Here is a 27,412-nt window from a genome sequence, read left to right on the forward strand (position 1 = left end):
GGCCCAGCCCAGAATCGGCTCCCTAACACTAGACCGCTAACTTGCGGTCCCAACAGGAAGGAGGGTTCTTACTGACCCTCACTTCCTGTTTAATACAAGTAAAAACGATTTCCACTCCCTCCACAGGCTATTTTAACTAAACTCCTCTTCCCCAAACCCCCAGAACATTAAAAATACTCAGAAATGACTTTTGCACAATTTAAAAATGCAAATTTTAAAAAAACACACACATTGATTAAAAAACGATTTTCCTTATTTTTCTATTCTATTTTCCTCTTTCTATTAAAATACTAAAATTTAATACATCAAAGCCACAGTAGTTATAAAAAGCAGATGTCACCACACAAACCTTAAAACAGCAAAAGCTAAAAAAAGTGCTTTCTTCTCAAGCGCGGTTGCTCATTCCGGCACATTTATGCCTGCAGGAACAAGGCCCAGCCCAGAATCGTCTCCCTAACACTAGACCGCTAACTTGCGGTCCCAACAGGAAGGAGGGCTTTTACTGACCCTCACTTCCTGTTTAATAGAAGTAAAAACGATTTCCACTCCCTCCACAGGCTATTTTAACTAAACTCCTCTTCCCCAAACCCCCAGAACATCAAAAATACTCAGAAATGACTTTTGCACAATTTAAAAATGGTAATTTAAAAAAAACACACACATTGATTAAAAAACGATTTTCCTTATTTTTCTATTCTATTTTCCTCTTTCTATTGAAATACTAAAATTTAATACATCAAAGCCACAGTAGTTATAAAAAGCAGATGTCACCACACAAACCTTAAAACAGCAAAAGCTAAAAAAAGTGATCTCCTGTATACCGAACCTAAGGATCCTGAACCTGGTGCAACAAATGTGTTGGTGGTCCCCCAGTGCTACAGGGTCTACCTACTGAGCTGGGCTCAGGATGTGCCACTGGCAGGTCATTTGGGGAAAGACAAGACCTTTTGCACGTTTTTCACCCACTCTTATTGGCCTCATATGAGGAAGGTCTCAGCTGCCTACTGTAGGTCCTGTCCTACCTGCCAGGTGACTTGCAAGTCAGGGGGAAAGTGCAACCTTTTCCTGTCACTAGCACCTCTTTTGAGATGGTCGGCATCAACACCATGGGGCCTCTGGAACCCAAGACTGCCTTTGGCAACAGATTCATTCTGGTATTGGTGGACCATGCCACCTGGAACCCAGAACCTATTCCTCTTAGGACAGTGACTTAACCCCCAGTGGTGAGGGCACTGATGGGGATCTTTACCCATGTGGGGTTCGCAAAGGAGGTGGTATCTGACAGGAGAACCAACTTCATGTCTAACTACATGAAGATAAAAGGCCATGTGGACGGAGTGTGGGATAACCTACAAGTGCTCTATTCCTTACCACCCCCAAACCAATGGGTTGATTGAGAGAGTCAACTGAACCTTCAATGGCATGAATAAGGGTCTACACGAACCCAAGAGACATGAGCGGGATGCCCACCTGCTTTGCCTGTTGTTAGCCTACAGGGAGGTCCCGCATGGGGGGGGTGGCTACAGACCCTTTGCACTTCAGTATGGGCACCCTGTGATCACTCTGGTGAAGAAGAGTTGGGAGCGAGATCCTGGGAGAGCCCTACAGAATGAGGTCAACTAAATGCTGGCCCTCCACAACCAGACAGCGCGCTCGAGGAAGCTCACCTAAAAGAACATAGAAGCCAACCAGGAGGACATGAAACACTGGTATAACCAGAATGCCACTATGGTGGAGTTTCAGCCTGGTCAAAAGTGTGGGTCATGGAGCACATGGGGCCCGGTGCTCTGCAAGACCGCTGTAGTTAACAAGATAGGACGTATACATCCCCAGGACTAATAATCTCATAGATCGACTTGGAGCTGCCAAGTTCCTCAACACATTTGACCTAACATCTGGGTACTGGTAGATTGCCTTGACCGATTGGACAAAAGACTAAAAGAGACATTCACTACACCAGAAGGGCACTTCCAGTTCCAGGCCATGCCCTTTGGATTAAAGAATGCCCCTGGCCTCTTCCAGAGGTTGGTAAATCAGGTCCTAGCTGGACTGGAGAACTTCAGTGCTGTCTACCTATATGACATTGCCGTCTTCAGTTCTAACTGGGAGGATCACCTGTGACACCTGAAGGAATTGCTTCAGGCTCTGCAGAGGACAGGCCTGACTATCAATGATAGTAAATGCCAGATAGAGCAGGGTTCTGTGGTCTACTTGGGTCACCAAGTGGGAGGTGGCAAGGCGCATCCCCTCCAGGCCACAATTGAGACCTTTCTGGCTTTGGAACCCCCCAAGACCCAGACAGAGGCGAGAGCCTTTTAAGAAATCACTGATTATTATAGAAGATTCATCAAGGGACATGAGACCATTGTTGCCCCTTGAAAGAGCTGACTTCCAAAAGCAGCCAGGTCGGGTAATCTGGACAGCAGTGCACCAGACCACTTTTGGCACCCTGAAGGAGGCTATGTGCCTGGCATCTGTGCTCAAGGCCTCTGACTTTTCCCAAGACTTTTTGGTGCAGACTGATGCCTCAGAGCATGGCATAGGGGCAGTGTTCTCACAGCTAAATGAAGAGAGCCTAGATCAACCAGTGGCCTTTATTAGTAGAAAAGTACTCCCCAGGGAACAGAGAGGGAGCACAATTGAAAGGGAAGCCTTTGCTGTGGTCTGGGCACTGAAGAAGCTAAGGCCATACCTGTTTGGCACTCAGTTTTGGGTTCAGACAGACCACAGGCCCCTCAGATGGTTAATGCAGATGAGAGGTGAAAATCCCAAACTGTAGAGGTGGTCGCTCTCCCTACAGGGAATGGACTTTATGGTGGAACACTGACAATTTGACAGACCATGCCAGTGCTGATGGTTTCTCCAGGTTTTTACACCTTAGTGAAGAGAACTCCCAAGGGTTTGGGTAGCTCTCCCCACTTTCAGTTGGGGGGGCACATGTTAGACCTGGCATCCTTGGTGTGTCTTCCCCTAACGTTTTGCCTTCTAACCTCCAATTTTCCTGACTTCATTTTTGCTGGCTTTAGGATCCTGTGCACTTTACCACTGCTAAAAACTGCTAAAGTGCAGGTGCTCTGTACTCTAAAACATGGTGATTGGCTTATCCACAATTGGCATATTTAATTTATTTGTATGTCTCTAGTAGTATATGTGCCCAGGGCCTGTAAATTAAATGCTACTAATGGGCATGTAGCACTGATTGTGTCACTCATTTCAATATCCCTTCAAACATGTCTCAGGCCTGCCATTGCAGAGCCTATGCATGCGTTTTTAAACTGCCATGTCGACTTGGCAAGTGCACCCACTTGCCATAAACAAACCTTCCTTTTTATTGTATACAAGTCACCCCTAAGGTAGGCCCTGGATAAACGGATAAACCAAGCGCACAGTGCAGTGTATTTGGAAAGTAAGACATGTACTTTTACCTTTTACATGTCCTAGTAAGAAAAAAACTCTTAAATTCGGTGAACACAGGTTATATTAGGTTGTGTGGTGACTTACTCTGACTAGGCTTGTGGTTCCTGCCCAATGTCTAACAGTATCTATTCTAAAAATAGTGCATTTTGTTTTGCATATGTGGGTGAGGCATGGTCAAACTTCAGTCTTACATGGGACATTTAGGCCCATGTTTATACTTTTTTGCACTGCATTTGCGTCATTTTGTTATGCAAAAGTGGTGCAAACTTACAAAATATAATTGTATAAATTTGGGCCTTAATCTCCCAAGCCATAGATGGTTATTGTGTGTACCATTTACATAAACTTGTAGGGAAGTTAAATACACCAAACAGGAAATTCCAATGTAACCTGTATATTTTAGGGGGGCATTAGAACTATGCTAATGTATTGCAGTGTGAAAGTACACAGAGTTCTAACGCCAGCAAAATAGGACATACAAAATGGGGAAACCCAGAGAATAAATGATGTAGTTCTCACTCTGATCCTTTGTATGATCATTATATATTTGAGTAGTACTCTGAAGCATACTGATAGGCAGTGTAGGTCCATAAAATAAGACTGATATGATCACATAGAGAGAGTCTGGAAATGAGCAGTGCAATAGCATTTTGTACTAGTTAGACTTTTCTAGTTACTTGATAGGAGAGACCAGGTAAATAGACCAGCTGTGGTCCAGTCTTGGATTATGGGAGTAATGCATGGACCACTGAGATATGATGGCTAGCTTGAATGAATGGTAGTATTGGCTTAAGGAGTTCAGCTATAGGAAACAGGAAGCAGTAACTGTGTTTGCTGAATATCTAAGGAGATAGTGGCATCAATTTGAATTCCAAAATTGTGAGCTGAATTTACAGCTTTGGGGTGACAGGCCAATTAGTGTGGCCAAAGACATTAAGCCACCACGGCGGGAGCCGCCTACAACCAGGCGGAAGTCAATGTTCCGCCCACCATATTATGACCAAACATTCTGTCACCTTTTCCGAGGAGGTACCAAAGACATCAATAGCCTGGTGGAAACTGAGGTCAGAAGTGAAAGGACTCACCATTGGAAACACATGGAAGAACCACGCCACTATGGAACCGGAACTGCATGTTTTTCCGATGTTATTCTACGTTCTGCTCCACCACGAACACCAACGCCAGCGGAGACGATGACGGTGAGTACAGCCACCTTGCACACAAGGGAGGGAGGGAGGAAAAAGAGAGTGACACACACATGCACAACACACAACCCACACACACACACCACACACACAACCAGATGCATTAAAAAAACTTGGCTGAATAATGCAAGGACAAAACGATTTCACAAAAGTGTTTGTAATAAGATCAACACAGTAGAAATAGTAAGTTAGGCAAGATAATAGATATATACATATATACAGAAAAAGGGACATAGCCCAGTCTTCAATTTGTGTAGGCCACTTGGCCACAGGCCAAAGTCCAAGGCCACACATGTCACCTGCTTCAACACAGAGAGAACACTGCAGGGGCATCAGTTTGTAAATAGGCAGGTACCTCAGGGGGGGTTGGGGAGGCACCTCAGCTGGGTGATGTAACAAGGCCACTGGTTCTGGAGGGGGCAACGTGCCCTGTGCTTGATCCTGGGGAGTGATGGCCCACAGTCTCACAGGTGGGTGTCATACCCACTGGTTCTGGAGGGGGCAACATGCCATGTGCTTGATCCTGGGAGTGATGGGCCACAGTCTCACAGGTGGGTGTTATACCCACTGGTTCTGGAGGGGACAACGTGCCCTGTGCTTGGTCCTGGGAAGTGATAGATCACAGTCTCTCAAGTGGGTGACATACCAACTGGTTCTGGAGAGGGCAACGTGCCCTGTGCTTGATCCTGGAGAGTGATAGGCCACAGTCTCTCAAGTGGGTGACATACCCACTGGTTCTGGAGGGGGTAGTGTGCCCTGTGCCTGATCCTGGGGAGTGATAGGCCACAGTCTCTCAAGTGGGTGATGTACCCACTGGTTCTGGAGGGGGCAACCTGCCCTGTGCTTGATCCTGGGGAGTGATGGGCCACAGTCTCTAAGGTGGGTGTCATACCCACTGGTTCTGGAGTGGACATGCCACACAGCAGCCCATGGATGCAGGATTACATACCGTCTTCCGACAGTGAAGGCTGCACAGTGGTGGTGCTGCTGGTGGGGGGAGGCTCCTGCCCATTCCCTGCAACCTCGGACGGCTGCACAACCATGGTTGTTGGTGGGGGCTCCATCCCAGTTCCTGGTCCAGGCTCCTTGCCCTTCCTGCCTGCTGGAGCGGGCTCCTTGATCTTTCTGCCTACTGGTGCAGGCTCCTTGTCCTTCCTGCCTGCTGGGGCAGGCTCCTTGATCTTCCTGGCTGAGGTGCTTGGCTGGGATCGTGATACCCTGCCAATACGTGTAGGTCGGTGGTAGGGAAGAGGTCAATGGTGGATACGAACAGTTTTTTAGGGACATTGGGGTGGGAAGAGGGAGAAGGAATTGGAGTGGAGGAAGAGGGAGTGGTTGTTGGAGGTGTCTGTCTGCTGCTTTTGTATACAGGTGCATGGGCTGTATGCTGTTGTGAGGTGGATGGCTGTTGGGTGTCCGAGTGCTTGTGGCTGTATACCTTAGGAGGAGGGGGAACAGACACAGTGGGAAAGGACACAGGGGACGTGTGCATGGATGTTGTGGAGGTGTCTGCCAGTGAGGTGTGTGTTCTGCTTGGTGTGGTGATGATGCTGGTAGTGGGTGATGATGTAGTGCATGCAAGTATGTGTGGACGTGGCTGGGAGGGAGGTGGTGGAGGGGGAGGCGAGGAAGAAGGGGGAGACAGTGGAAATAGTGGATGTTGGTGTGTCTACAACTGGATGGTGTTTGTGTGAGTGCCTGTGGGATGAAGTGTGGTACTTGTGTTTGCCTGTGACACTCTTGGGTGTTGTCTTGTGTGCATGCTCGTCTGTCTGTGTGCTTGCGATAGGTTGGGGTTGAAGGGAGTGGGACTGGAACTGGGCAGTGGAAGTTGGAGGGGGGACGGTAGAAACAGGGACAATGGCAGCCATCAGAGAGGAGGCCAGAGACTTAAACGATCTCTGTTGGGCAGCCAATCCAGTGTGAATGCCCTCTAGGAATGCATTAGATTGTTGCATCTGGGCTGCCAGCCCCTGGATAGCATTCACAATGGTTGACTGCCCTACAGAGATGGATCTTAGGAGGTCAATAGCCTCCTCACTCAGGGCAGCAGGGCTAACTGGGGCAGGACCTGAGGTGCCTGGGGCGCAGGAGATGCCCACCCTCCTGGGTAAGCGGGCACGGGCAACTCGATGAGGGGCTGCAGGGAGGGCGGTGTTGATACGGGGGTGGGGCTGTACCTGTAGCTGGGTTGGTCAGGGACCTTCCATCTGAGGAGATATCTGAGTTATCCCCTCCAGTCTCCACCGTGGTGCTCTCCTCGCACTCCGTCCCACTGGTGCCTTCACCGTCAATGGACTCTGCCTCCTGGGTTGTACGGGATGCAGCTCCCTCCGTCGCCGGTGCCTCTGCTCCTCCGCCAGATGATGCTAATGTACATAAGGACAGGATGAAAAAAACAAGAAAGGGGGGAGAGAGACAAAGGACACACTGGGTCAATGGCTGCACCAACACCACCATTGGCGTACACAGCACTCTCACACACAGGGAACAGGCCTACGCAATATGCATTGCACTACCAGAGAAATAGCATGCCTCCAAGGTAAGGGGAGGGGCACACACCACCAAATGCAGCACACCTGGGACCCACGCAGCCCTGACCAGTACTGGATGTCTACAAGCTAGGTAGCTAAATTTGACATTCCTCACCCTAGCCATCAGGGGACCAACGCTGCAATGTCAGGCCTGGCCTAGGGGCACCCACTGACACACATCCCCCACCCGGATACCACCCTACCATGCATAAGTTATAATGATAGGCACTGTACTCACCCCCTTGTGGCTGCTGTGATGCCCTCAAGCGCCCAACCAGTTAGGCCACCGCCAGTATGCGAGCCATCAGGGGAGGTCAGGGTTCGACAGGCACCCCTTCCTCGTTGGGAGGCCATACCCAGCTGGGCCTCCGCCGTCTTCCGTGCCCAGCGTCTCAGGTCCTCCCACTGTTTATGACAGTGGATGCTCTGCCTGCCATAGACCCCCGGGGTCCGCACCTCCTTGGCGATGGCACACCATATACCCTTCTTTTGATGAGAACTGACCTACAGAGGCAATATGCACAGGAAAATAGAATAAGACAAACAGTCCTGCCTGTTACACATATGGCCCACCATACCCCTTCCCATCACCATTTACACACACATGGCCCAGCACACAACCTGTACGCTGCCAAGAGGACATCCACCCACCACCCTTACATGAGGCCATCACACACACAACTCCATGCATTCATGCCACATGCATTGTGCTCATAGTGTATTCACCGGTTGGTCTGGAGGCCCATACAGCAGTCCGTACTGGGGTCGGAACCCATCTACCAGTCTCTCCAACTCCTCCGAAGTGAAAGCTGGGGCCCTTTTCCTGGTCACACGGGTCATGGTAGGTTCCAGACACAGGTCACAGCAGCACATGCAGTGTAGGTCCTCTCCTATGGAAGATCAGATAACAAGTGAGGAATCAGATAGAAAATGGCAGTCACGTCTGCGGCGGTGCATACCGTCACTGCAGGCATAGATCACATTTGGCCACTGTAACCCATAGGGCCCAATGTTAGCCAATGAGGAGTTGCACTGTGGTTCCCGACCGCCTCCTGCAACCTCACACAACGTCAGCGGAATTACCTCACTTCCACCTGTCCCTCCACACAGGACAGGCAGATGCCATTTCAAGGTAGGGAGGCAGGCCCTGAAATAATGCTGCGTCACAGGAGATATTAGCACATACTGGACAAAATCACAATGAGCCATTTCATGTTTACAGGATGCAAAATTCTGTTCTGGTTCCATTGTTCAGTTTGTGACTGGCTCCTCACTCTTTTGTCCCTTAGATACCTACCGCTGCGGATGAATAGGAGATGGAGACATACCCCTGTGTACAGACCTCTGGTGGACTTGGCTACACTGGAGGACAGGCACATAATACTCACGTATAGACTTGACAGGGCCACAATCACTGACCTGTGTGCCCAATTGGAGCCTGACCTGATATCTGCTATCCGTCACCCCACTGGGATCCCCCCTCTTGTGCAAGTGCTATCTGTACTCCATTTCCTGGCAACTGGTTCTTTCCAAGTGACAGTGGGCTTGGCAGCAGGAATGTCACAGCCAATGTTCTCAAACGGGCTGACAATAGTGTTGTATGCCCTGATAAAACACATGTGCAGCTACATTGTTTTCCCCCAGGTTGAGGATTTGGCCACAGTGAAGGCCGAGTTTTAAGCAATGAGACATATCCCCAACATAATTGTGGCGATAGATGGAACACATATTGCACTTGTGCCCCCCCCCCCCCTGGCAGAATGAGCAGGTGTTCAGGAATCATAAGATTTTCCACTCTATGAATGTTCAGATGATGTGCTTGGCGGGCCAGTACATCTCCCATGTCAATGCTAAGTATCCTGGGTCGGTGCATGATGCCTTTGTCCTGAGGAATAGCAGCTTCCCAAATGTGATGGCCCAACTACAGAGGCCCACCTAGTATATGTTGGTGTATAAGTATGGTGTGGGCCATATAGGATAGTGTGTGGCTAAATGTTGGCCCTCAATATTTGCAGGTTACTCTGGTTACCCAACTATCATGGCTGCTGACCCCTATGAGGAATGCCAGGACAAGGGCAGAAGAACATTATAATGAGGCACATGGGTGAACCAGAAGGATCATAGAAAGGACCTTTGGTCTCCTAAAGGCTTGGTTCCGGTGCCTCCTTCTAACAGGTGGATCTCTGTGCTTCTCACCAAAGGTCTGCCAGATAGTGGCGGCACGCTGCATGTTGCATAACCTGGTCCTCAGATGCCATGTCCCATTCCTGCAGGAGGAGGAGGCTGGAGATGCCTGTGTGGCAGCAGTAGACCCTGTGACAGTGAGATTGAGGAGGCAGAGGATGAGGACAACCCAACTAATGTGATCCGACAATACTTCCGATGACACAGGGGTAGGACAGTGTAACTTCACATTTCAATGACTTTGTTTTAATTTGTTTGGCAATGGCATGCTGATATTTGCAACTTCTATGCCCACTTACTGTTCCCTCTGGCAATTCATTTCGCTTATGTGATCACTACAGCCAGCTACAGGTCATTAATCTATGCTCATTTTCTGTACAGTTGATTTGCAATGTTTGTACCTGTTACAATTAATACATATTTGATATATGACATACTCCAAAATGTTTTTTTTAAAAGGGTGTTTATTGAAGTGCTAATATATGGAGGGGCAAGTGCAATGGGATGGGGTGATGATGGGGGAAAGTCCAGAGTATTGTTCCAGTCTATTTGTAGGACAGGTGCATTGTCCTTGGGGACATAGAAAGGGGAGCAATGGCAGTTCAAGGTGGTGGACAGGGTGACAGAGTGGCACACAAGGGTGACAATCAGGAAACTCTCATTTCTTGGTTGGGGTCTTGGCAAGAGTCTCTGCCTTCTGTCTGGATCGCAGGGAATGTTTGCGGGGTGGTTCACCTTCTGCAAGGGGAGAGGTGATGGTGGCCATTGAATCCTGTGGCAGGGCCTCCTGGACACTAACAGCAGCGGAAGTGGAAGGCTGTTCAGATGTCTGGCTAGTGGCAGGGGCCCGCTGGTGTGAGACTTCCTCCCTCATTATGTTGGCCATGTCTGCCAGCAAGCCAGCAATGGAGATCGGTGTGTTTTTGGTGGCCTGCAAGGCCTCCCTGGTCCCCTGGTACTGTCCCTCCTGCAGCAGCCTGTTCTCCTGCACATTGTCCAGGATATGGCCCATTGTGTCCTGCGAATGTTGATAGGTTCCCAGGATCTCTGCGAGAGTCTCTTGGAGAGTCGGTTCCCTGGGCCTGTCCTCCCCGTGGCACACAGCAGTCCTCCAGTGTCCCTGTTGGTCTGTGCCCCTGTCCCCTGAACCGTGTGCCCACTGCCAGTGACCCCAGGTCCCTGATTGTCTTGGGGGCAAGGTGTGCCCAGGGGTCCCTGTAGAGGTGGACACACTGCTGATTGACGTGTCCTGGGGACAGAGGTAAGGGTACGCTGGGTGGGTGCGGTGGTCGTGTTTGCTGATGGGGGAGGCTCTGTAGTGGTATGTGACTGGGCCCGGGTAACCGGCTATCCAGTGGTCCCTGATGGGCCAGGTAGGTCATCCAGATCCTGAAGACCAGAGTTGCTGTCATCACTGTGGGCCTCTTCTGTTGGGGGACTGGATAGTGGGAGCACCTCCTCTCCAGTTACATTGGCTGGGTTACCTGGGGCGGGAAATTATGTGTTATGTTTTCTGTGTCTGACATATTGTACATCCGTTGCTTACCCTCTTTTTTTGGATTTGCCCTGGCACCTTTCACTGGTGTATGTTAGTGTATGGTGGGATTGTTAGTTCTCTATGGTGTGCCTGCTTTAGTGATGATTGTCCATGCAGGGCTGTGAGGGGTGTCCATGCATTGGTACAGCATGCAGGGCTTGGCATTGGGATGAGTGAGATGTGATGGTGGGGTGTGTGGGAAGTAGTGGAGTGATGGGAGTGAGTGTGAGGGTATGTGATGGCATTCAGGTAGGTGGGTGATAGTAGTAGAGAGTTGACTTACCAGAGTCCAGTCCTCCTCTGACTCCGGCCAGGCCCTCAGGATGCAGTATTGCCAAGACTTGCTCCTCCCATGTTTTGAGTTGAGGGGGAGGAGGTGGGGGTCCACCGCCAGTCCTCTGTACAGCAAGCTAGTGTCTTGCTGCTATGGAATGTACCTTCCCCCGAAGGTCATTCCACCTCTTCCTGATGCCATCCCTAGTTCTTGGGTGCTGTCCCACAGCATTGACCCTGTCCTTGATCCTCTGCCATAGCTCCATCTTCCTAGCTATTGATATCTGCTGTACCTGTGCTCCAAATAGCTGTGGCTCTACCCTGACAATTTCCTCCACCATGACTCTTAGCTCCTCCTCTGTGAAACGGGGGTGTCTTTGTGGTGCCATTGGTGTTCTTTGAGGTGTGTTGGTGAGGGTGTGTTGGGTGATGTGTCAGGGTGTGTGATGTGTAGTGCGTGAGTGGTGTATAGGTGTGAATAGTGTGTGGCTCTAGTTGTGTCAGTGGTCTTGGTGTCAATCTCCTGCCAGTAATTGTTTTTGTAAAGGGTTGTGGGTACTGTGGGTGTGTGTTTTATAGTGGTGTGGGTGTGTGGGTGTGGTGTGTGTATGGGTGTCAGGTGTGTGTTGTTTGAATTGTCCAATGTGGTGTTGTTTTGTATGTGGTATTGTGAGCACGGCGGTATGTACCTCCAATGGTTTACCTCCATTGAATGTCCGCCGTGGTGATTCATGGGTCACAATGTGGTGGGTGTAGTTCTGTTGGCATAACTGTGTGGGTTTCGATACCACCAGTTTATCACTGACCTTTGGTGTGGCGGATTTGTGTATGTGGCTTAATACTGACAGATTGGTGTGTGTGTGTCAGAATATGATGAACAGATATCCGCCATGGCGGCGGTAAGTTGGTGGCCGCCAGGGTGGCTGTAAGTGGGATTTACCGCCATTGTCATAATGAAGGCCTAAGTCTAGTAGATACAACCATTTTATTAATCAGTAGCTCCATTTTGTTGGTATTTACCTTGGGGAAATCAATCACCATCCACCATCTTACCATCGTGAAGACAGGTGCATAGTTTGACTTTGGGTTTGTCTGACAGTCCAAAAATCAGTTGAATGTCATCAGCGTGCATGTAAAATTATACATCAATTGTTTTAGTAGTTTATCCAGCACCAGACTCTGTAGGTGTTAGAAATTAGATCTTTGGTTGGTGGTAAGGTTGCCCCCTGTCCAAGCAAGGACCCTCACTTTATTCAGAGCAAAGGAGAAACACACCTGGTTAACCCCCGCTTACCCCCTTGGTAGCTTGGCACGAGCAGAAAGGCTTAATACAGAAGCAATGTGTAAAGTATTTGTACCAACACAAACAGTAATACAGTGACACACTACAAAATGGACACCACACAGGTTTAGAAAAATAGTAAATATTTAGCTAAGTAAACAAGACCAAATACGAGAAAAAATTCTCAATACACAGTAAAAAATTATTTTAGCAATTAAAAACACAAAAATAGTGCTTAGTAGTGTCAATACTGCAATTTGATGTTACTTGGAGTCGTGACGGAGTCATTTTCCACAATACTATGCCGCAGCTGCCTTTTATGGAGTCCCACAGACCCCCAGGTACAGTACCTTACCAAAAGTGAAAAACAGTCCAGTGCACAGAGTCGGGGAGGGAGACATCACTGGATCCGAGGCGGCGTCGGTACCGGCGCTGCGAGGCAAAGCAGCAGAGGCATCGGGTCCTTGCTGTGGGCCGGTGGAGGTGAGGCAGTGTTGGTTGCGAGGAGTTGGTCCCTGAGGTATTTCAGGCAAAAAGAACGTTCGGCAAAGTCACAATGCTGCTAGGCGACCTCACTGGGTAGGGGTCACACGCGCTGCAATGTAGTTGGGTGTCACGAACCTCGGTGCTACGGCACTCAGATCTTACAAGTTCTTGGGACATTACCAGCATCAGTTACACCATCACGCTTCTGTGAGGTCCACGGCTTCAGGTGCAGGCTGCGTCACAGGTTCCATGCAGTGGCATCCTTACAAAGTTGCATGGCGTCATCCACCGTCGTTTCACAGTATTTCACCAGAAATTCACTATCAGGGGCCCAGGAACTGGAATGGCACCCTCTGACAAGCTAGAGTCCACAGCATGCAGACTCAGAGACTGGTAGGTGAAGCCTTTGCTGAGCTTGAGGCTTCAAAAACAGGAGGCAAGCTCATTCTAAGCCCTTGGAGATACCTCTCAGTCAGGAACGCACAACAAAGTCCAGTCTTTGTCCCCTTTCACAGGCAGAAGCAGCAACTGCAGGATAGCCCAACAAAGCACAGTCACAGGCAGGGGCAGCACTTCTCCTCAGCTCTTGTCCTTGGCAGAGGTTCCTCTTGAATCCAGAAGTGATCTAAAGTCTGGGCTTTTGGGTCAAATACTTATACCCCTTTCTGTCTTTGAAACTGCCCAACTTAAAAAAAAAGCCTCTGTTGTTTAAGGGATCCTGCCTTGCCCAGGCCAGGCCCCACACACAGACCAGGGGGTTGGAGATTGCATTGTGTGAGGACAGGCACAGCCCATTCAGGTATAAGTGACCACTCCTCCCTCCACTCTAGCCGAGATGGCTCATCAGGATAAGCAGGCTACACCCTAGCTGCCTTTGTGTCATCGTCTAGAGGAGATTCACAAACAGAGCCACAGAATGGTTTAAGCAAGAAAATGCCTACTTTCTAAAAGTGGCACTTTCAAACTAATAGTCTAAAAACCAACTTCACTAAAAGATGTATTTTTAAATTGTGAGTTCGGAGACCCCCAAACTCCAAATTTCAGTCTGCTCTCAAAGGGTAACTACACTTTAAGGATATTTAAAGGCAGCACCCAAGTTGACCTATGAGATGTCCTACCTTTAACATACACTGCACCCTGCCCATGGGGCTACCTAGGCCCTATCTTACGTATACCTTACATGTACAAAAAGGGAGGGTTTGGGCCTGGAAAGTGGGTACACTTGGCAGGTTGACTTGGCAGTTTAAAACCGCGCACACAGACCCTGCAGTGGCAGGTCAAAGCCATGTTTACAGGGCTACTTATGTGGGTAGCGCAATCAGTGCTGAAGGCCCACTAGTGGCATTTGATTTACAGGCCCTAGGCACCTCTAGCGCACTTTACTAGGGACTTATTAGTAAATCAAATATGCCAATTATGGAAAAGACAATTACAAATACAATTTGCCAAGGATGCCAGGTACTTATTAGTAAATCAAATATGCCAATTATGGAAAAGACAATTACAAATACAATTTGCCAAGGATGCCAGGTCTAACAGTAGGTCACCATAATTTATGATCTTTGGGCTAGAGCTACAGAAAGTAAGGAAACTCTTTCTTGTCACTCAGAAAGGACTTAAACGTCTGCTTAACTAGTCCTGTGATATGATTGCTCCTAATCTAATAAGGAGAATGGATCATTCTATGGTGTAGAATGAAGAGGAGAGATCTAATGGTATCAGGGCTTCAACATTACAAGAGTCTCCTAAGCTCTACAGATTACCCAGGTCTTAAGAAATGGCTAACTCTGTACTGCATTATAGGCAAACGCCAATTTGAAGTGGATTGAGCAGATTTTCTCTTATGATGGAGCTCTTGGAAACAAATATTTTTCCAAGAGCTTGCCTATCTATGGTAACAAAATATAAGGACAACACTTACTAACTCCATTGGTGAAAGGGGGTGGCCTCTTTAATAATAGATTCACAATCACTGATTTGCAGGATTGAGGAGCATGTACTCTAGTGAAAGAGCAGTTGAACAAATCTAAGAGGTGAGATGATATCAGGGGAGAAGCTGCTGCACAATTTTCCTTGCCTTTCCAGGCAAATTACTGGTAGTAACTGACTATGCCCTCTCTGGCCTGGACTATACTGATAACTCCTATCTTGACCTACCATGTGTTCTTGCCAAACATCTTCAAATGCTGAAGAACCTGACAGCTCATTGTCTCAATTCATGAAAGAGAATGTGTTACTCAGATCTTTCGGACATTGTACATGTTTACTGTGTCAAACTGGAGGGAACTCCAATTCATATTTGTGGCCCACCAGTATTGCTTACTTCTGAACAGTGTTTAATTCTGGTCATCACCAACTGGTCACTACCGGCACTCATTGTACAGAAAATGACTTATGTACAGCTGCGTTCTTTCCTGATCGATTACAATAAAACAGTAATTCATCTGCATAATTTCAACATGAGCATAACTAAGGGAAAGAACAGCAGTAGGCAGAGGCTGAAAGAGATCCTGGTGAGTAAACAAAACAGTGCTTTTACACACTCCACAGCTTGGATTTCTGCTCTGCTCCACACCTGATCCCAACCTGATTGCTGTCTTTGGCTATGCCCAGTCATCAACCTCTGGCATCCAGTTTTCTATATGGTCAAAATACTTTAGGAAGCTGGGACAATTCGAGATGTAGCATTGCCTCCATGGTTATAATCCATCTGCAGACAGCATATTCACACCAGATCCCTTCACCTACCTCCCACCTGAAGCTTTACGATACACTGGTATGTTTCCCACCTGGGGCAGCTGAGAGGCCACATCGCAATACAGAAGAACACTGCACCCTCTGAACCCATCACCAGGATGATGGTTATTATCAAGCTATCTTTTAATATGCGAATACACAAACCCACATACACCCATTGCACTACAGCTCGGGGTCAGCTCTCTGGCAAGCATCAATAGCTCCAAGACCCTAATGGCACAGATCTTTTTCTGCAACCTCAGGGGAAGAGGAAAGCTACTGTAGATAAGCTTACCTTTTAAAATTGTATCTTTCAAATCCACTATTTTATGAAGTAATTGAGTCATAAAAAGTAATTAAAATGCATTACTACTTTGCATGAGAATTGCTTCTGGGAAGACTAAGAGGAACATCCAATGTGGCAGATTTTGCTCAACCTGTTGCCTGTGTGCACCATCTTGATGTATTTTTGTCAATTAGGCATGTCAAGTTCTGTCATGTGAACTTGCAGCACAACACTCGAGATCCCAAGCTAAAAATTAAAATACAAATACCCTTTCAAATTTCCTTCCCCAGCTTATCCAACTGGACAATGAGGTGGTGTCACTGTAGCAGTCTAGCTTGAAAAAGATTGGGTGATGCCCATGCATTCAGTGGAATAGTGATCTGGAAGATCTATGTGACCTGAGTGCTTGTGTGTAAACTGGTAAAATCGATCAAGCTCTGCCGTGCTTCCTGAAATTGTTTTATTGTTCAACAGTTCCACTTCCTTTTTAAAAGTCTCAGTCATAACATATGACTAAGAATCTACTTGAATGATCAGGATGGGAAAATTAAAGAAATTGAAATGTAGGTGTGTAGTTAAATGTTATATAAAAGATAAGTCACGCGAAGTTTCATTTTATTAGCCCCCTTTACAAATGAAGCACTGAAGAGCACCTGCAATGTGCAAAAGACATATTTTTTCATGCCCGGTGAATCACTCTGCTCCTGAAATGCCTTACCTAACTGTGGATTGGTGGTGGGATTTTTTTCTTCAACCAACTAAACACTCCCCGTGTGTGAATTGGGGCCATGGTGGTCTTCTTGTACAGGGATGGCTTTTCTGGCTAGCCCAATCATCTCAACACCATTAGACCACATGAATTGTAACCAGGCACCTTAGAAATTGCCCGTATTTATACTTTTTTTGCGCCGCATTTGCCTCGTTTTTTGACGCAAAAACGGCGCAAACTTGCAAAATGCCATTGTATTTTGTAGGTTTGCGCCGTTTTGCGCCAAAAAGCGGCGCAAATGCGGCGCTAAAAAAAGTATAAATACGGGCCTCGAGTATGGCAAATCATAACATAACGTAATGACATAACATATAACACAGTAACGTAAAACAGCATAACATGTTTGACAAAAATAGTGCGTGGTCGTATGGCGGTGGAAAAATAGCAGCAAAGTGATGGAAATGCATTCTATTTTAAAGAGCTTTGCAAAACAACATGATTCATAACCAGACTTCAAATAAGCACCATGTGAAACCAAGGGTACATTAACATTGAACAAATACATTTCATTGGTAGTCTGCGGCTACAACAGACGTAGAAAGGAAATTGTAACTCATTATGGCACACGTGTGATCATTTTTATAAAATCAGAATTTGGCAAGACACGCAATTGTATTTTATTATTAAAGAAAGCGCTCTTCATGATGAATGTATTTATTTGCATAGTGAATCAACTGCAATTAAGATTATGTTGCCTGGGAGTTTAATACTAGTTATTTTTAAAACTATAATATCATTATTATGCATCGCAGACTGAAGCAGTCATTTTAAATGCAATCTATTTTTACACTCGGCATACGGAATAAAAAAATCCATTGCACTCCATTACTTTCTTATTACATGTCCGGGCAGTGAAATGATTCCCTGCTGCAGCTGTTTTGGCAAACAGCAGTTCTTGTTCATTTCACTGGCTGGATTTATTGCACTATTCAGACAGATCATTTGAACAGATATTGCAACAACGTGACCGGCTGTAGTTTGGTGTAATTCAGTGGTTGCATTTATTAATGCTAGTCTCATGTATGCCCATGCTGTTTTGAATTTTCTGTGATAAATATGCATTTGAATACGATGGATCATTCATAGTTGGCCCTGTATTAAATATCACAGTTAAAATGTTAAGTCAAATGAACGTATTTAATTTTGAACCCGAAAGATAAGGGATATTTACTCTTCAGTGAAGAATAAGGCTCTGCATATTTTTGTGTAAATTCTCAGAAATGATTTGTTAATCGGAACAAGGTTCCACAAGTCCATTGGTTTGCCTTGATGCATGCTGTGGCAACTGTTTTGAAGAATTCTGATTTGGGAATCAAAACATGGATCTATTTTTGTCATGAACAAATCGTTTTTTTGGTACCAATTAATTTGCTCTCCCGACTAAACCTACATGTTTAACCCCTTAGCTGCTGAGCCTTTTCCCCCCAGTGCTGAGCCCTTTTTTGGCTATTTGGGGTAATTCGCGCTTAGGCCTTCATAACTTTTAGTCCACATAAGCTATCCACGCCCAATTTGCGTGTTTGTTCCCAACATCCTAGTGATTCTAAAGATACCCAGAGTTTGTGGGTTCTCCTGGACGAGACCAATAAATTAGCCAAAATGCAGCTAAAGCTTTGTTTTTTTCAGATAAATGGAAAAAAGGGCTGCAGAAGAAAGCTTGTGTTTTTTCCCCTGAAAATGGCACCAACAAAGGGTTTGCGGTGCTAAAATCACCATCCTCCCAGCTTTTGGAACATGCAGACTTGAATCAGAAAAACAAATTTTTTAACACAGTTTTGGCATTTTACTGAGACATACCCCATTTTTACTATTTTTTGTGCTTTCAGCCTCCCTCCAGTTAGTGACAGAAATGGGTGTGAAACCAATGCTGGATCCCGGACAGCTAAACATTTCTGAAAAGTAGGCAACATTCTGAATTCAGCAAGGGTGTCATTTGTGCAGATCCTTCAAGGTTTTCCTATAGAAAGTAATAGCTAAAATAAAAAAATATTGAAATTGAGGTGAAGAAAAGAACCATTTCTGTCCACGTTTTCTTCTATAACTTTTTCCAGCTATGGCAGATTTTTAAAAACAATATATCGACTCTTCTGGTTGCGGGGATATATATGGCTTATAGGTTCATCAAAAACCCTAGGTATCCAGAGCCAATAAATGAGCTGCACCTTGCAATGGGTTTTTATTACATACCGGGTATACAGCAATTTATTTGGTGAAATATATATATTCAAAAATAGGTATCAAGTAAAACGTTTGTATTTCCAAAATGGGCACAAGATAAGGTGTTGAGAAGCAATGGTTATTTGCACATGTTTCGGGGTCCCCATACTAACATGTGAATTACAGGGCATTTCTCAAATAGACTTCGGCCTTAATTTATACTTTTTGGTGCAAAACTGCGTTAGTGCAGTTTTGCACCAAAACGTTTTGCACCGGCTTGCACCATTTCTGAGCACCAGCCAGGCACCATATTTATGGAATGGTGCAAGCGGTGCAAAGGGTAGGCTAGCATTAAAAAATATGATGTTAGCTGGGAGGGGCTGGCGGTATGGAAGAAGGGGGTTTTGCACCAAAAAATGACGTTAGGCAGGATACAGAAAAAAAATCACTCTAACCAGCCTACCATCATTTTCTGATGTAAAACCATCCATCCCACATGACTCCTGTCTTAGAAAAGACAGGAGTCATGCCCACAACCCCCATATTCAGCACAGGGGACAAGGGTCCCCTAGGAATGGCGATTGCACCCAGTGCCATGTAGGGGGGCCCATTTCAGAGCCTCCAATGGCACTTCAATAAAATAAAATAAAATAAAATACTTACCGGTACTTACCTATGGTTACCTGGGATGGAGTCCCCCATCCTCCGCTGTCCCTCTGGTGTGGGTGGGAGTGTCCCTGGGGCCTGGGGAGGGCACCTGTGAACTTACTCCATGGTGTTCCATCATGAAAATTGGCTCACAGGTCCCCTAACGCCTGGCTTGTCCCAGGCGTTAAATAATGGTGCAAAGCAAGCTTTGCACCATTATTTGGCCCCTTCTCCCCCATGCGTGATTTTAGCACCGGGGGATAAATATGGTGCTAAGGCCATAGAGTAATTTTTGCACAGGAACGCCTACCTTGCATCTCATTACCGCAAGGTAGGTTTCCACGTCCAAAAAAAGATGGAGTTAGTTTTGCACTGAATTTGCGTCAAAATATATTACGCAAATTTGGCACAAAACAAGTATAAATATGCCCCTTTTTTTTACATATTGTCTTACATTTGGAAGGAAAAAATGTAGAGAAAGACAATGGGCAATAGCACTTGTTCTTCTATTCTGTCTTCCCTAAATTCATCTGATAAAAATAGTACTCCACTTGTGTGTGGGTAGGCCTACTGTCCGCGACAGGAAACGCATCACATTTTTATATTGAAATCTGACGTGTTTTTTGGAAAGTGCCTAGCTGTGGGTTTTGGCCTCTAGCTCAGCCGGAACCTTTGGGAAACCTTCCAAACCTGTGCATTTTTTAAAACTAGACAGTTAGGGGAATCGAGGATAGGGTGACTTGTGGGGCTCTCACCAGGTTCTGTTACGCAGAATCCTTTTCAAACCTCAAACTTTGACAAAAAACACTTTTCCCTCAGATTTCGGTGCTGCAAAGTTCTGGAATCTGAGAGGAGCCACAAACTTCCTTCCACCTAGTATTGCCCCAGGTCTCCCTATAGAAATGATATCTTATTTGTGTGGGTAGGCCTAGTGCCCACAACAGGAAATGCCCCAAAACACGACATGGACACATCACATTTGTCCCAAAGAAAACTGACATGTTTTTTTAAAAGTCCCTAGCTGTGTTCTTTGGCCACATGTTTTAAAACTAGACATCTAGGGAAATTCAGAATGGGGCAACTTGTGGGTCTCTCGCCAGGTTCTGTTATCCAGAATCGTTTGCAATCCTCAAAATGTGGCCAAATAAAAAAAAATTCCTAAAATTTCAGTGATGGAAAGTTCTAGAATCTGAGAGGAGCCACAAATTTCCCTCCACCCAGCATTCCCCTAAGCCTCCTGATAAAAATGGTACCTTACTTGTGTTGGTAGGCCTAGTGCCCGCGACAGGAAATGCCCCAAAACGCATTTGGACACATCAAATTGTTACATTGAAAACTGATGTGTTCTTTGGAAAGTGCCTAGCTGTGCATTTTTGTCTCTAGGTCAGCCGGTACCTAGGAAAACCTACCAAACCTGTCCATTTTTAAAAACTAGAAACCTAGGGGAACCCAGTATGGGGTAACTTGTTGGGCTCTCACCAGGTTCTGTTACTCAGAATCCTTTGCAAACCTCAACATTTAACCAAAAAAAACACTTTTTCCTCACATTTTGGTGATAGAAAGTTATGGAATCTGGGAGCAGCCACACATTTCCTTCCACCCAGCATCCCCCCAAGTCTCCTGATAAAAATGGTACCTCACTTGTGTGTGTAGGCCTAGTGCCCGTGTCAGGAATGGATCACACAATGGTCAATGTTGTTTCTTACATGAGGGCAACTGTTGACCGTGGGATGATCCATTCCTGATGCAGGCACTAGGAACAGGCACTCAAATTGGGTAGCATTTTTATCAGGACAGGTGGGGAAACAATGGATGGTAGGAATGTTGTGGATCCCAGCATATTCATGTAGTTTGTGTGACAGAAATGAAAGAAAAATAGAGTTTTTATTCAACATTTCACCTTTTCAGGGTATTCTGGGTAAGAAAACTTTGGGGAATCCACATAAGTCACACCTCAGTTGACTCCCCCGGGTGTCTAGTTTCCAGAAATGTCTAGGTTTGATAGGTTTCCCTATATGGCCGACAAGCCCGGGATCAAAAACGCAGGTGCCTGCCTTACAAAACCAGGTTGTATTATGATAGATAATTTTTATGTCTCCACAATACGATTTGGGCAGTGGAATTTTGGGCTGAACTAAATTGGGGAGCTCCCAAGGGAGAACTCTCCCTGTGCTTGCTGCCACATGCACCCGCTCTCTGGGTTGGGCTAACCTGCTAATTTTCTCTGAGAAATGTTCTCTGCTTACATGCCTCCACTTCAGATTCATGTTTATCTAATCTTTGCCTTACGGTACCTAGGGAGTACAATATGTCCTTTGAAGAAAGGAATATTGGAACATAAACGAGCAATCCAACATCAAGATCACAGCTATGCCATTGCGAGACATCACAACATACATCACACAAGTGATTGGAAAAGCATTAGATTCTTTGGGTTAGCTCAGGTACAGAAAGATGAGAGAGGTGGAGACAGAAGTCTTAAATTATGACAGCTGTAGAGTAAATATATTATCCAATTTCAAACAAAGACACCTTATGGATTGAATATGGATGAAGAACTGTTTGTTCATTTATTACTAGTAGAGATTACTATATAAAATGACTCAGTGAACAATAGTACAAAAATAGTATCACTAGGAAGAACAAGAAAATCATCAGTCTTATTATCAAAGAACAAGTGAATATAATCAATTAAATGATTGAGTTACTCTAAGATGTATTAAGGATTATGTTTAATTAAAGAAAAGAATAGATCTATAGTGCATATTAATGGAAAGAACAGTATATACATTGTTAATAGGCACTTAGCCGAGAAACAATTTATTAATTATTATATAAGGATTATTAATTAATTTGGAATCAAATATCTGTTCACTTATCAGCAATACTTAATTGCTTCTTGGTATATTTTATGATTTGTGTCTTATAGGTTGAAAGTTCAATGTATCAGAAGAGTAAGAATATATTTGATAAGCCTGATTGATTGTATAATATCACGAATCACACAGTATAATGGTAAAATCAAAATAGAAAATGAACTATTATAGTGGACTTGTAGAGCCCCCAAAAAATGATGCACCAACAACACTTCCATCACATGCCGTCGTTTAAAAAAAAAAAAAAATTATCACTCTTTTTCATTTTTAAACTGTTATTATTAGTCTTTGTGACTACAACACCCAGAATGCTTCATTATAGGCAGAGTGGATTTTCAGTATTTAGGAGAAAGAGTGAAAGGACTTACTAACCGTGAACAAGACTCCTTTTTTAGTTGAAACGCATTGGTAGTTGCTTAATTCTGTAAATAAAGACTGCAACTTTGGAGCTTTTGGAGTGTGGTGAACTTCTTTTGTTTTGCAATATTAATTTGAGGTTGGTCAACCTTGTCACCTTCACCGGCAGTAGAGTGCGCCGTCTGTTTTTGTTTTGGATTGTTTGTTTTGCATATATATATATATATATATATATATATATATATATATATATATATATATATATATATATATATATATATACAGATACATAGACATATATATATATATATATATATATATATATATATATATATATAAATAAATATCGATATATCTATCTATATAGAGATGTATATCTATATATAGATATATATCTATATAAATATATCTATATATAGATCTGTACATATATATCTACATATTTTTTTAATAGCTGTGTGGTTTTCCTGGGGGCCATGGTGGCCCCCAGGGGAAACCATACAACTAGTAAAACAATATTTTCTCCCACAGGGGGTCGCCCTACTCAGGGGCAACCCCCGTCAATTTCGCTGATGTCACAGAGGGGCGGGTCGGAGATCGAAGAGATACACCGAAGCTCTTTAGTGTCTCCCGATGGGGGATTACATAATAAAAATCCTCCGGTGCGATGCACAGGAGGATTTTTTAACCCCCTCCCTGGTGTCAGCTACTGATCATGACCCGCACCATGGAGGTATTGTGGGTGTCGGCCAGTGGCCGATGCCCGCACTCAAGAGGTTTAAAGTTATTTAATGGATACCTACCAGGAACCCAGAAACATCTTTGTTATTGTGGCCGATTAAGCTCCTGCTTCTTAAGCTAAAGTTTATCTGTGAATTGCTGGCTACCTAATTGGTTCTTTTCACAGGACCACTTACGATCATGATTTTCTCAAAATGCACAAAAGGACTATCAGACAAGGCTTACATTTTGCATGGATTTTAGGGGATACCTCGCACATCATAGAAAACGTGTGTAAGGTCATGTTTGCCTTGCTCTTTTCTATTTGATGTGAGCAAATTCTGCATTGAAATTATAGGACAGATTTAAAAGCCCCATGCGCCAACTAATGACACATTAGTGTAATTTTTGGGATGTTAATGTGACGTTAGATGGCCAAAAAATGCAGTTCCAGATTTACAAAGTGGGGCAATTCATGCATTGTGCCACTTTGTAACCTAATGTATGCAAAGGGAGCGTTCCCCCATTGGGGCGGTGAAAAAATGGCACAAAGAAATCTAAGAGCAGAGGAGATGTTAAAATGAGGCACACCATTATTTATAATGGGTTTCAATGGGCTTTGCAGGATTAGCATCAAAGGTTTTGACGCTAGTCGTGCAAAGCTCCAAACTAACATAATATATTATGATGTTAGTTCCCTAACTACTGATATAATGTGCCCTATCTTAGATATGGCGCACACATGGTGGTGTTAGGGGGGTGCTAAGGGGCACAAGAAAAATGGCATTGACTGGGTGCAGCGACACCTCTCTTAAATCTGGTGCTATATTTTATGGATTACATGTTATGGATGGTGCTGCTCGTATTGTCTCAGTGACAATACATTTCCTTTCTGCTCTGTTAATCCGCATATCTTCAAAATACTATTTCACTGGAATCATGACGGTGAAGTGTTTTTTGTACACCACTGTAAACAGTGAGAAAAGTCTAGGCACCAGGCACTAGTGTTAAGGGCATTGGGAACAGAACAAAAAAGAAGCTCATCAAACAAGATTAGAGGGTTTTACAAAATGCCAGATGACTAGAATTTGTTCCCACAATGCAACTGGCATGGATCTTATCTGAGTTTCAGGTGACTGACGACACAGGGCCTTTTCGAGTAAGACAGGGACATTAGAAGGGATGTCACCGTGTAGAAATGTGATGGTTCTCATGCAATATGAGACAAATTAAGGGCAGAGAAAGGGAGGCTTTGTTCCTCTGACCTGCTCTCTGGGAAAGTATGGAGTCACATGGTATATTTTTGTGCAGAAATGATGTGCTACTGTATTCCAACCAATAAGCCTATATCTACTGTGGGTAATAGATAATTTTGAAATGCACACCCAGAGTGGAGCTCAATATTGGTTTCTAAGGAACATTTCCCAGAAGAACAACTATAGCTAAACTAATTGACACAGCTCAAAACAAAGGGCAGTTTACAGACACAAAAGGTTCTCATGCAGGAGGCTATGTGATATCTTTTATAAGAAACATGACGTTAAATACTCTCGGGAGGCTGCCCTAAAGCCTATCTTATGTTATGGGAATCCTACAGACTGCTGTAATTATTTGGAATTATTACTGATGACAGCAGTGCTTTACGATAAGCTCCTGGAAGGCCTGATTCCTAAATGGCTGAGGCAACAAAAAGTACAAATCACAATTTGTGTTTTCAAAAGACTTAGATCTTGCATGTTTCTCCAGAAGGTAGAAATTATTTGGTTTAAGGGTATTGATATCCATCTATGTGTTGATTCAAGCAAACCTTCACAAAGTAATGGCAGTTGTGATTCATGTGAGTGGTGCACGCTACTTAAATAATGGACTATTTAGACTTTCAGAAGGAGTTTTCTGTTTCCCTCTAAACATCAGGATTCTTTCCACAGACCTGACTGTGGATTTTTTCCACAGGCCTGAGTGTGGTGTACATCCCCTGTCACTTCTTTTAAGTACTCAGTCAGCAATAGCTCATCAAGTGATTCTTGTACAGGATATTATGCCAGCTTGTTTGATGGTAGATGTTAGATTACATCTTGTTATAAAATGATTAACATGTTGTGATTACCCCTTTGATCCTTTTATCTCTGAAAGGTGGGAAGTAACATCTGATTAGTTTGTAGGGGTGCACATCTATCATGTCGTCACGCAGCATTCAACGTTATGTGTCTATGGAAGACATGGGGCCATTATGACTCCAATGAAATTTGGTTCAGTACAGGGGTGGATTATTCATTTAACTGGAGGAGGTGTGTAACCAGGCAAAGGAACACTTTCTGTAATTGATGGTGATGTACTTTCACAGAACAGAAAATAAGTAATGATTGACAACAAAGTTGCCTCATCTTGCATTCCTAGGGCATTTAGAATATCCTTGAAAATACCTCTGTTATGACAGTCTTTCCTAATACATCAAAGCTGAATGAAGCAACAATTGCTCATCCAGACACACGAATCTAAAGTTGCTACGATCCTCACTCTAGAATGTTAGTATTACTTATATATGACGACTAGCCATGGACAATAGGTGCAATGAAACTATCAATACAGATAGAGCAGTCTAATAAACTGTTATTAGAGGATATAATAGATCTTGACATATTGTTTATTCTAATACAAGTTTATCATAATGTATTTCTAGATATATGGATCATAATTTTTAAGATATACTATGGATTTACTGTTACAATCAATGATATTCTATAGTACGTTACATACTATATGTTTATGATGGATGTTACTTCATTATATGCTTCTATTGAACACCAACAAGGGATTGCTGTCTGTTAATACTTTTTGAACACCGACTCATTGCAGTATCTCAAACAAACTAACAAGTTGACAGAGATGCTAGAATTTTGTGTTTCTAATAAAAAAAATAATATCAGGAAACACTGTACAGACTGGTACGAGGCACTGTAATAAAGTACCTAAACCAACCCCAGCCATGTGAATCTTTTCATGGGATGGAGGGAAGAACAAGTAATCTGAGTAGAAGAGATGACAAAGTATACTGACAATGTGGTCCTGAAATTTAGGTTTGAAATAGATAAACATCAAGTGACATATTTAAATGTTTCTGTGGAGACTGAGCAAGGCAAACTGAAAACTAAACTTTATTGAAACCTTCAGCAATATTCTCTTACACGCACAGAGTTTCTGTCCCCAAAAACGTAAGAGGAGCATTCCATATAAGGAGTTAGCAGTGATGATAATGACTTTTTAGAAATAGCAAGAATTGGCCTTCGTCCATTTTCTAGGAGAGAGGATATCCCAAACATTTTCTCTGGGAAGAGAAAATCACAGTTGACAAAGTCAGTAGAAAGTCAATAGAGAGTAACAGTTGGCCCTCAAAGCAAAATCTGTGAGCAATCACACCCTGTGTTTTCTTGAAACATACAGTACACAAACTCCACCAATAAAGGACATAAAACAGAAACATTGGGGTTTGCTGCAAGCAGTCACTAAACTCTTCTGTAAAATTGGTAATTGTTCATCTTTCAATTTTAAGAAACAAATGTCATTGAAAGATTCATTGGTAAAGAGCTATCTTCCACAGACTAAAATAAAAACAGTGTGTGATGAAGTATCAAGTTACAATAGGGGTTGGAAATGCAAAGCATGTAATAAAGGGGATGATATGATGTGATATACAATCCCTGAAACTGGGAGGTCAAAGAAATACATTTACCTATAACATAATTGACACCCTACGTAGTATATGTATAGGAATGTGCATGTGGCAAATTGTACATAGGTAGTACTGTATTTCCTGTAAAGAAGTGGAATTATGAAAGATTGGAGAATGATCAGTAGCACAGATTTCTCCAATCCTGTTGCAAAACATTTCCAAACCATGCATGACTAAAATTGTGAACAATTTAAATACTTTGTGATTTACAAGGT

This window comes from Pleurodeles waltl, chromosome 2_2 (assembly GCF_031143425.1).
Source record: "Pleurodeles waltl isolate 20211129_DDA chromosome 2_2, aPleWal1.hap1.20221129, whole genome shotgun sequence".
NCBI classification, from domain to species: Eukaryota; Metazoa; Chordata; class Amphibia; order Caudata; family Salamandridae; genus Pleurodeles; species Pleurodeles waltl.